At 43.2% G+C, this 11867-nt stretch overlaps 1 protein-coding gene across 1 annotated transcript in view; it reads right to left on the reverse strand.

Annotated features, from left to right (window-relative positions):
* The window catches only part of KCNG2 (potassium voltage-gated channel modifier subfamily G member 2), a 51878-nt gene extending 40411 nt beyond the window's left edge, over positions 1-11467 (reverse strand). Inside the window, exon 1 of the mRNA XM_088533365.1 lies at positions 11430-11467. The gene's annotated coding sequence lies outside the window, so the exon portion shown is untranslated. The remainder of the gene's footprint in view (positions 1-11429) is intronic.
* Positions 11468-11867: the final 400 nt, after the last annotated feature.

Raw genomic sequence — 11867 nt, forward strand, 5'->3', positions numbered from 1 at the left:
GGGCATAATCTGCAAATGTTTCCAAGACATGCCCTTGGTTAAGGGAAAATTTTCCTTTGATTTTGTCCAACTCAGGAGAAGAGAAAAGCAAAGGCACTTTTTCCAATCATTCTTTTCTCTGCATTCAAACACTTCAGAAACACTTTCCAAATATTTTCTCAGGATTTGGCTTACAATCATTGTGCTTCCTAAAATTCTTCACTAACATAAGTTATTTGTCTTAAAGCTGAAAGAGTTTGGGTGGGTGTGTGGGAAGAAGGACTTGAATTTCTTGCTTCTCAGACCAAATCCATTCATTTATCAAGAATGGAATCAGGATTTTTTCAAGTTAAAGTACGTATGATTTACTGTAAGATCGTATCTCATCTCCGACTCCTTGTGAGCAGCAGCGGAGGGTTCAGGAGGTAGAGTGAAAGCCACAGGCTTCTTTCCGAGAGAGGCTGTGGGAGAAGAGCTAAAACTTAGTCCCAGCCTTGTAATACACAAGTGTTTTAACAAAACTACAGCTTTACTGCATTTCACAGGCGTCAGGCAGTACCTTCTGTGTAAAAGCAGATTCTTCAAATGGCTCTACAACACCAGTGTCCATAAGGAGTCAGGACAGTCCAGTGCAATAATACTCAGATATGGGTTTCAGCTCGGTCCCTCTACTTCTGTAGCCAAGTCTAAACCCCTGCAATCAACCACTAGCTTCCTGGCCCCTCCTGAGTGCTATAAACCTTATCATCTAATGTCCCCCAAAACTCCTCGTATTATGGTTTTAATCCTCAAGAGCGACTTAGTTCCTAGTCTCATGCTTCCAACTGAAGGGCACCGCTGTCCCACCTCACTGTGATGTGGTGAAAATTCAGCGCGAGGCCTGACCCTGCAAGGCCAGTCTACATCCATGGCACTCAAGGAGGTACCTGCTCACAGCTTTGACTCAGGAGGTACCTGCTCACAGCTTTGACTCAGCCTTGGCTACGCAGGACTGGTTCAGAAACACTCCTGCACTGAGAAGCATGTAATATCAGCATTTTACATTCGTTTCTCATTTTGGTAAATATGGATCACTAAGTATGTGTGATACTATCCTATAGGACACAGCATGTCCTACCTGAATATATCAGATGGCCATCCGAAATTCCAGCAATGAATGGATCAAAGCCAGACCTCTCTTAGTAGCTCTCAAACAGAAACAGGGTGAAAGAAAGGCCCAAGCAACCTTATAACACACAATAATAATGTATTTTGCCCTTAGGCGCACTTTACTCCTAGACCCAAACATTGCATTTTGGTTTACATTTTGAAAGTAAAAGGTCTGATTTCTTTTATACCTTTTAATCCTAGTTAATATAACTGCAGCTGTTTCTCTTACTTCATTGTTTTGTACTGAAATCTCCAGTGATGCATAGAGTAACTTTAAAATTGTAGAGTAGAATCATTCTGTGGTACAATCATTTTTCCTTTTAATAATGGTTCACTTTTGAGAATGCCAAGAGGGGTATAAACCAACACACTCTAGTGGGTTCTCAAGATTCATGGAAAAAGATAATTAAGAAAATATTGCTGTCTGTCAGGATTGCAAATTATTTCTGTGAATTCCTGCAAGATCTGTACTGTATATCCTCAATAGTTCTGCCTGCAACTGAGGCTGGTTGAGCTAAGGAAAGTACGCTGGCAAATTGGAAAGCGGAGAGCTATCAAAATCTTGTTAAGTAGGTCATTATTGGCCTCGTACAGCCCTTATGACAAAGTTCAAGGCAAGGACTGCAGCGCATTGTGCCAAGACCCTGCAGAGATCTCTGAAGTGACAGTGGAGAAGAGAACTGGAAAGAAAGATGGACTCTTACCGCATCTAAGCTACTGATGCTTCTTTCTTTCTTCCAGGGAGGTACAAATGGAGTTAAACAGGTATTAATCTGTAAAAGCCACCTCGTTTGAGCTTACTGTTTGTTTCACTCTGTACGCTTGTTGTATTTTTCTGTAATAAACATTATGCTTAGGTTACGGCTAGAATTGGATAATTTTTTTTTGGATTGGTAAAAATTTGGTAAAAAATGGATAATTTTTACCATACCTCAATGAGTAAAAGAAGAACAATTAAACACTGTCCTTTTTGCAAGGATAAGTAAGGTTGAATAACCAGAGCAAAGGACACAATGAGGAAAAGGGGGTCAAAAAAAGATCATGTCACCAATGCTCTTTGCTCATTAACCACACCTAAAAAAGGTTTCTCAGCCAAGGAAGAGAAAAGGAAAGCCCAAGCAAATGCTGACTCCAAAGGTTTCAAAGAAAAATCAGGCTGCTGCCATTAAACATTACAAATACTCATCCAATATATCCTTTTAAGATTGCACATAGCAATATGATGCCCTTAAAACTTTTCATTCATATATATGCATACATATATTTTATATATATATATACACACACAAAAATAAGTAGCCCAATTAACCCAATTCATTAAAACATACTGAAGTATGGCTCTCAGTTATACTGGTCTTCTCTCACTTAAGCTGAAGGAATATCCCTTCATATGGGGAATAAATGAATTCTAGACAATCTTAAAGAAAAAAAAAGAAAGAAACTAACATTTATAATTATGGTAAATTGTTGCATGCTTGATATGAAACAAAAAAAGAGCATTTTTTAGAAATTTGCACTTATGTATGTAAAGAATTTGAACAGGTGTTATTTGTCACAGTCTACCACAGAAGCTATGAGAGCTTATAGAGAAATATAACTGCTGTTAAAAATGATTCACCATGCTTATTAACATGACAAAGCATAGGAACTGTGAACTAGTAATTAGAATGTGTGAGATTTGATAAATATAAGGTTTTACACGTTCTGTAAAGACCTACTCTCGAAACCCCTTACTTACAGAGTCCATATTCACTTAAGGCCATCAGTGTATTCAATAGAATTACTGAGTAGGAATTAGTCATAAAGATTAAAATTTGGCAGGATCAAGCACTTTATGTAAGTGATTTTCACTATTTTTTCATTTTAAAGTTAGAAGAACTTATGAAATCAGAAGCTTCTTCTAGGACTCTACTGCCCAAGGATGACAGAGGCCAAACCTCACAGCCCTGGATTAGAGTACAGTACAAGTACAAAGAAATAGAAGAACGAACTTCCAAGGCTAAGATATACTCTCATTTATACCCATGTAAACCTGCACAGGCTCCTTTGACTTGCATCAACTTGGCCAAGAATATTCCTCTTCCATCTCACCAGGAATTGTTTTCTTTGCTGAGTCCTTAATCAAAAGGCTCCAGAACAAATTCAAGCCCTTCTACAGCCAGAGAAAACCTCCACAGCAGGAATCCTCAGGAAGCCATCAAGAGAGGCTGAACTCAGAATTTAGGGCATTAGGGAAATACTAAATTTAATACTATACTGAGAAGTATTTTAGTGACATTTGCATTCACACAAAAAGAGAAGAATCACCATCTGCAGTATCAAATGCTGAGTCTAGAAGAGTGGAAGATATGCTGCTTCTACTCCGATGCCAACAAAATAAGGTTGCACGCACTGTACTTCTCAGCTCCAGCAGACCTAACCTTTCGTTTCACAATTTATTATTTTAAATCCTTCTTTTAATTCTCTTCCTCATACATAACCCTCTTTGACTTCAAAGAAACACAGAATCCCAGAATGGTTTAGGTTGGAAGGGACCTCTAGAGATCATCTAGTCCAACCCCCCTGCTCCAGCAGGGGCCCCTAGAGCACGTGGCACAGGGCGGCATCCAGGCGGGTTTTGAAGATCTCCAGAGAAGGAGCCTCTACAACCTCTCTGGGCAGCCTGTTCCAGAGCTCTGTCACCCTCACAGGAAAGAAGGTCTTCCTCATATGGAGGTGGAACTTCCTGTGTTTCAACTCACGCCCATTATTCCTCGTCCTGTCACCGGCCAGCACGGAGAAAAGCCTGGCCCCATCCTCCCTGCAGTCACGCCTCAGGTACTTGAACATGTTAATCAAATCTCCTCTCAGCCTTCTCTTCTCCAGTCTAAATAGGCCCAGCTCACCTTGTCTCTCCTCATACGACATATGCTCCAGTCCCTTAATCATCTCTGTGGCTCTGCGCTGGATGCTCTCTAGAAGCTGCACGTCCCTCTTGTCCTAGGGAGCCCAGAACTGCACCCAATACTTTAGGTGCGGCCTCACTAGAGCAGAATAGAGGGGGAGGATCCACTCCCTCGACCTGCTGGCAACGCTCCTCCTGATGCAGGCCAGGATCCCACTGGCCAACTTCTCTTACCCATATACATTTTCAAAGGTGTGTATGGGTTTTAGTGTCATGCTTTGAAAAGTCCCTCTTGAAACACTTTTGATGACTTTACAGACATCAAAAAACATTAAAAAATAGCGTTCCAAGGCAAGACTACATAAATGAACTTTACAAGATGAAGGAGAGAAAAGCCTCACAGACACAGAGCCTAGAGCAAATCAACCCTACCTAGACCTGGTATGACTGGAATTGCTCCTGTCTTCTTGTAGGTTGAAGAGTGGAGAGATCCCTAATGTGTTGCTATGATATTGTGACTTTCTCAGTTGAGCCCAGGTTCAACTGACTTACAAGTAACAGATACGCCCACATAAGCTTGCACACATAAAGCTTAGCTTGGTGCTACACTTTGAAAATAGAAACGTGACTGTTTCCACAAGGACTGTCTCTGCAATTACACAAGGCAGAGTCAAAATTGTAACGTTGACAGCCATCATCTAAGTGACATCATTCAAAGTAAGCCTACCTGCTCAGCAGAAGCCTCTGGCATTTTCATAAATTTTTAGGTCTGCTAACAGCAGCCAGGTAAGCTCAATCACTGCTCTGAGCAGTGCAGTAAGTTTTGAACTAGGTCAATGTATGTTACTGTAACCCATTAAATAGTTCAGCTAAACAATATCATGCAGCCTCAAAAGGCAAACAGTCCAGGAATGGTAACAAAGTGGTATTAGCCCTTCTGTGAGAAGAGATAGCAGGTCTCCTCCATCAGAATATAATGGCAAATTCACCACAGGAAGAAAAATAAAAGAGGAAAAGGAAGCATGAAATGAGGAAAGATTATATCAACCTTGATGGTGTACCATAATCTTCATTAGTTACAGTGAACCCCAAAAGGAGTCACTACAGATGTCAGAATTAGAAACTAAAACTTCTGAGAATGCGTTCTGTGTCCTGGGAAATATTTGCTTTTTGATATATTTCCTCCCTAATTCAATAGCATTATCAAAGGCAGTCTGCAAAGAAAAAGACGACATTCTTCAAAGCCAAGTAAAAATTTTATTCTAGGCAGTCAGAATAAAGTTGAATCCTAACCTACACAGACTTCAGCCTTGGAATAATATTTGAAAAGCTCTAAGCTAAAGAGCCTTGAGTTTCACTCAGAGTTTTGTTGAACGAGTTTATATTATGACCACAGAGTCTCCATGGAGGCTCTGGCTTCCTAGCTTTACTAAATAAATAAAATGCCCTGTTTTTCTGAAGGGAAACAAATGCTTCTCCTCCTGCCTGTCCTAATCTGCCCAGTCTGGAGTACCTAAGATTCTCAAACTTCACTCCAAGTTCAACAACCCTCATGTTCCTCTTGCTCAGTCTATCTTTTATCCTATCACTTATTTTGACCTTTTCACTGATTTCCAGTGTTTATGATGCATTTTCCTTAGTAATTGTTTCTATCTCATTTCCAAAACAGGATGGCCCTCTTTTTGGAAATATAAATAAATGGGCATTTTTCCACACACTGGAAAAAAATAATAATTATGGATCATCCTGGTAACCACTTTCTGAGAGCGGGCCAGACTCCTGGCTGATGTTTCTTCATACTGTGCATACAAGCAACTCATGAAAGGGCATCATGCATCTTCCCTTTATTAATCTCCACCCTTTGTGTGTTCAAAGCCACATATTGCTGTTTGTGTTGAATATGATGTTCTGGTATTATGACTCATCCAATAAAACCAAAACATGAAGTATTTTTGCAGTTAGTGTCACTTGAGCTGTAACAAAATGTGGGAAGACTTACATGGAGGGCCTCAGCACACACATACACCCCTATTCTGTGCCCCAGCCTAGCACAATAGTGCAGCTTCCCCCTAAGTAAGTGTAACACGTGGGGCTGAGAGACAGGCAGTGGGGACATTTAGTCAGGAGTAACAGGCAGCGTGCCCCCGAGTTCACCTACCTTCATGAAGGTGAGCTGGAGGGGCACAGAAACACAGCTACGGGCGCAAGGAGCGGCGGGTGCCTCAGCACGCAGCACGCGGCACCCCTCACCACACGCTGCAGGCAGCAAACACTCAGGTCTCCATCAGAAGACAGGAGGATCCCAAGCACAGCTCACCCTCTGTGGTGAGAGGTGGCTTGCAGGAGCCCGACTGGGTGGATTCAATACATCGACCCCGATGTGTGTTTGGCCAGGGTCTGCGAAGCTGTGGCAGTATTGGACCACAGAGCAGGCTGGAGCATCACAGGAGGGCCACAGAGCCATGTGGCCAGGGGAGACACACGGAGAGGAGGAGGGCAGAGAAGGAGATGGGCATGCTGCAAATTGTCACCGGTTCAAAGAGCCGCCACAGTATGCAGCTGTATCATAAGAGATATCCCTCTTGGTCAAACTAGTAACTAAAAAGTATTTTCCTACATTCAAAGCTGGTTTGATGTGACAAAGATTTACAAGTTGCAGCTTAAGTTCAGTTCTAATCTGAGAAAAAAACAATGGTGGATAGAAATGAACTTCCAGCTCAGGATCCACTTCTACTCCTTCTGAATAAACTCCCAAAGTCTCATAAATGAGTTACATTGGAAGTTACCATAAGGATAATTTCCAGGGCTACAAAGTCTGGCACACAATTATTCCTACAGCTGTGCCAAATCCCTGGAGGATGATTTATCCTAATACTGATTTTTGCTTCTCTTTCCTTTGTCTGTCCAGTCTCTCTCTACACATTTTCATATTACAGATGCCCTGTAATTCAGTCAACAGGGTAAATGTGATCATAAAATAATGATACATTTGCAAAACTTGCTTGACAGCCAAGCCTTATGATGCTTGCTTTACAATACATCTGAGAAACACCTCATTTTCAGCTCATTCCAACAACATGTCTGACTAGAAATATTTGGAAAAAAAATCACAGGGTAGCAAAAAATGCATGTATTCATGGAGGCTCTTCTCAGAAAATAAATGCATTCATCATTCCTCTCAGTAAGCCCCCGGAGGTCCATGCTCAAACCCTAGGCGCATCTGGCAAAGCCAATATATTATTTATCCTCTCCTCTTTCCATGTGGGGAGGAAGGGACTGAGCTGTGCTGGGCACTGGCACCCAGCTGGGGGTGTGAACGTCCCCAGCATAAGCAAGGTTGTTCCTCTAGAGCCACCATGCACTGAGGGAGAGAAACGTCTCATGGCCCAAGACAGCACCCACTCAACCCAAGCAAGGTTGAAACTGACTCCATATTCCAGTGCGTATCAGGCTGTTTCTGCCAATGGGACCATAAGAGAAGGCTGAGGCAACCAGATCTGACCCAACTGTCAAAAAAAACAAAAACCAAACAAATTAATCTTTACAAAGTGCTTTATTGGGCGTACTATCTCAATCTAAATGATGCTTGTTTCTTCAAGAAATGCAAAGTTTTGAAAAAGAACACCCCAGAGTAATCTTAACAGTCACTGACATGGGTAATGCTTCATCTTTTCAAAGGACACCAAAAAGATGCGATTTTAATGCTCTGGATTTGTTTATCTCTGTTGCTTTAATATTGTTAGAAGCTTGAGTACAAGTTATTTCCTTTTAAATGATCATATTCTTTCCCATTGGTCTGATATTGATTTATCTCCTGCCATTTGGATAGAGCATTAATCTAACATGATTTATTTAGCTCCCTCTTTTCCAACAAATTTCATCATGCTACCAAGACAGCTAAGAAAATGAGAGATGCCGCTTGACCACGTAGCACAGAGCAAGGAGAACCATTATTTGTGCAAGTACCCTATATAAAGAATGGAAGTGTGTTTATGATTCCCAACAGCTGGCACTGCAGTTAGCAGTTTTAATTATGCTATTTTTAAATTCAATTACTTAGGCTCCTGAAAGACAGAGGAGGAGATCATCTGGAACATCAACCACTGAAGAGTAGAAATGTTTTAAACTGACTTGATTCAATCAAAGTAATATAAATTCTTCTGTTAGCCTCTTATCACCAGAAAAAAATATGCCAAAACTCTTGCTTTTCTTTGAAGTTTTAGATTTTCATCCTGCATATGGTTATAAAATGGCAAACTTCTTGGCAAAATCTGAACAGTAAGAGCTATCAGTTCATTTAAGAAGTTGTGCATTTCTCAGGTTTTTCCAGGATGGAAAATCAGAAAAGTCATTTTTTTTAATATTTAATAGGAAGAATAATGCTCCAGAAATTGCTCCTTCAGAGAGTATGTTCACCTATGTTAGTGGATGCACTGAAAGTAGTTCAATGTAAAGCACTCATCCTACAGCCCATTAGCTTTTAGTAAGCCATCACAGATGGTTTTTGCTTTGGTCAGGGCTGAAGGACACTATTAGGGCAGCAGCAGGACTCTGGCCCTCTCTCCTCATGAGTAACAAGGGGAGTTTCTGCCCATTCTCGGCTGACAAGACAGGAAGAAGCCACAGAGCATTTGCCCTGCATCAGCCTGGACGATCAGAATCAGAGTCTTCAAAATGTTACTTTTTATCTCTGCTCTGCCCACTTAACCACACTGCTCTCTATCTCAGTCCCAACAGAAAAAGTGAGGAACAGCACAAAGGTCTTTCACAGGGTATGATGTTATGTAAGATGAATAGAGGCAGCACAGTCTGGCTATCTGTATGGTTACACTGCCTGCTGAAATGGAGAACAGATTCAGATATCATGCAGAAGAATACAAATCATAACTCACTGGGATATAAGTTGAAGTTGTCAAGTTTAATTAATAGGTATTTAAAAAATATCTGACACAAACAAAGCATTAAGGCCTAGTGATTATAAAAGGTGTAGTAATCAGGCTGATGAAGACATTAATCTCAGCAGGGAAATGTGCAAGTCGCATAACTCAAAACTGATGTCTTAATTAAGCAAATAAGCTACTCAGTGCATTGCAATGCCCATGGAATATTTAAAGAGGTGCCTGGTCAGAGCTGATGGGGCATTCTTCAATAGAGAGGCCAAAAAAAAAAAAGAGAAGAGATAATATGGATCTATGTAAGTATGACAAAGTTTTTGAGCCCCCTGCTAAGGCTTCTCTGCATTACAAATTTAAAAACCTGATCTTATGTGCCTATGTCACTTTTAAAGCAGGACAAAGCCTCCTCAGTCACTTAGACCTTTAGGAAACATTGCTTACTGCTCTCACTATCTCTGTTGTTTTGTTTCTTTTCCCCCCTAATAACACTAAAATTTAAAATTTATTTTACCATCTCTTCAGTCTTTAAGTGCTGCCTCTCTTTCTGCTTTGCAATCTGAGGACACAGTGATCACATCCATTTCTGCCTTTTTCCCAGTCTACCAGGAGCCTCAAAACAAACAAACAAAGATTTGTCTACGCAGAAGTTAATGAGGAAAAAGCAACACTGAGAATTCAGGGGATGATTCTTATTCTGAAATAACTCACCCTCTGGATACGCTTACTTTGCACCAGCAGTGCCTCACACATGATGTTAGTGCACGTTGGCTACTGTACTGTCAGTTCCCAGCAGCTTTTCCGGCACCAGATTCTCCAAGTAAACAGGTCTTGTGCCACAGGAAGATTTAGTCCTGAATTTTACAGATCGTTTCCACAGCTTATAAAAATCCATCCAACACTGGCTAGATCTTCAAAGCTCTTTCCCAGCCAGTACTGGGTTCGGCGGCAGAAGCCAGATGGATCGTCTGGGAGCAATCTTGTAGTCTGTCCTGAAATCCTAGTCAGGCACTCAAAGTAATTTCTCCCCGAATCAAAAACAACAAGAAAGAGAAGAGAAAGCCGAGAAGCATCTGAAGATGTTACATCCTACTCGAGCACCTTGGTCTGTGGAGAAATGCAACTATCCTCTTGCCTGCTTCAGCAAGTCAGAATTGTTAAAGGAAATAAAAATGAACCAATGCATTTTAGGGCTTTAAAACAGAAGATGCATAAACATAATAAGGACACAGCTGATATAGCGGGGCACTGTGAAAGTTGCTCATACACAGGACTGTATCACTATAAAAGCTGAGCTGGACGTTTCATTTTCTGGGATGTTTCGAAACCATTTCATAATTAAGTCCTAAGAGATGGGAGACATTTATTGACAGTGAATGCGGTGCTCCCAGGATGTGTTATTAGGCACAAGACCAGAGGCGCGAGGCCAAATGCCTTTAATCTAACAAGTGGAGTGGTGCCGCAGATACATTCTGCCTGGAAATATCTAGTGACACCGTCAACATTTTGTAAAAAGGCAGGAGTCTTGAGTTTTCACAGAGCTGACACACTGATTTAACCACCAAAACAACACTAACTTGGAAAAAAAAAGTCAGAGGCAATTTCCCTGGTTTTGAACTGTTTTTATATGGTGTATAAAAAGTACTATCCCCTTTCCCCCTGCCTTATTAATTTTTTTTTAACTTTAGCACTATAAGCTCTGATATTAAGTGCTTGACTAGAAACCTTTCCAGTATCCACGCGAACTTAGATCAGCTTTTATTCAAAGGGAAGTGCTGAATATTCAAGTCACAGTTTCCCTACAAATGCACTGCGTATTTCTTTGAGGGGAGCCTTAAGAAAAGCAAAATGAAAGAATTTTGAGACTGTCCGACCCAACCACCCTTTCCTTCCTTGAAGGTCATCCTTAAGCAATTTCAGAGCCATGCAGACCCAGGGGTGGGTAGGCAGACTTAGAAGAGATACCTTTCCTTCTGGAATAACTTTGGTGCTGCAGGCTGTACTAAAAATATACTTTCAGGTGGAAGTTTCCCTATTCTTTCTTTTTCCTTCTTTTTTTTTTTTCCTTTTTAAACGGACTCTTGCAATGGAGGGAGAGATGCAATAAGATGTTTTCTCTCGCAAAAGTAACTCCGGAACAAACACTGCATGAGGAGTACTCACCTCTTCATAAAAACCAATCAATCAATAAATAAATAAGGGGGGGGGGGGGATTGCAAGATACCAGGGTCACCGAAGGCGCCATAAACAAGAACCCTCTTCCTTCGGAGAGTCCTCGGCCCGTCTTCGGGGCGAGCGCGGGCAACCGGGGCGCGCGGCGCTCAGGATCCAGGCTCGCACCCGCTCGGCTCCCCGCAGCGGAGCGGCCCGGCCCGGCCCCCGCGGCTCCCGGGCGCGCAGCGGAGCCGGCGCCGCCACTCGCGTCGCCCAAAGTTTCCGCCCGTGAAACTCCGGGGCTCGCAAAGTTGTCCCGGCGACCCCTTCCCCTCCTCGGCTCCCTCGCGCCCCGCTCGCCCCCGCCTCACCTCCCCTCAGGCGCTGCCTCCTCCCGGCCGGGCCGGCGCCCGGGGCTCGCGGCTCCATCGCGCTGCGGCGGGCAGGACGCGGCGCTTCGCCCCGCTCCGGCCTCCCGCCGGCTCCGCTCCGCTCTGCTCCGCCGCAAGGCGCCGGTGGCGGAGCGCCGCCTGCCGCCGGGGGCACGGAGGCTCCTCTGCCGGCGGCGGCTCCGCGCCGGGGCTCCCGCCTCTGCCGCGGGCGGCACCGCCTCCCGCGCGCGGGGCAGCCGTTAACGGCTGCCAACGGCCGCCGCGCTGCAGCCGCTCGGCGGAGTCGCCCTCTTGAGGGGCTTCTCCTCGCCCCAACGAGCCCCGAAGCCTCGGGGAGGGGAGCCCGGGCAACCCCCGCGAGGGCAAAGGGGGCACAAATTGCAGTAGGTGACGGTGCCTTGTTTGCAAAAGGGATCG

The sequence above is a fragment of the Tinamus guttatus genome, unplaced genomic scaffold (genome assembly GCF_059628265.1).
Source record: "Tinamus guttatus ecotype Peru unplaced genomic scaffold, ASM5962826v1 Tinamus_guttatus_pri_ptg000497l, whole genome shotgun sequence".
NCBI lineage: Eukaryota > Metazoa > Chordata > Aves > Tinamiformes > Tinamidae > Tinamus > Tinamus guttatus.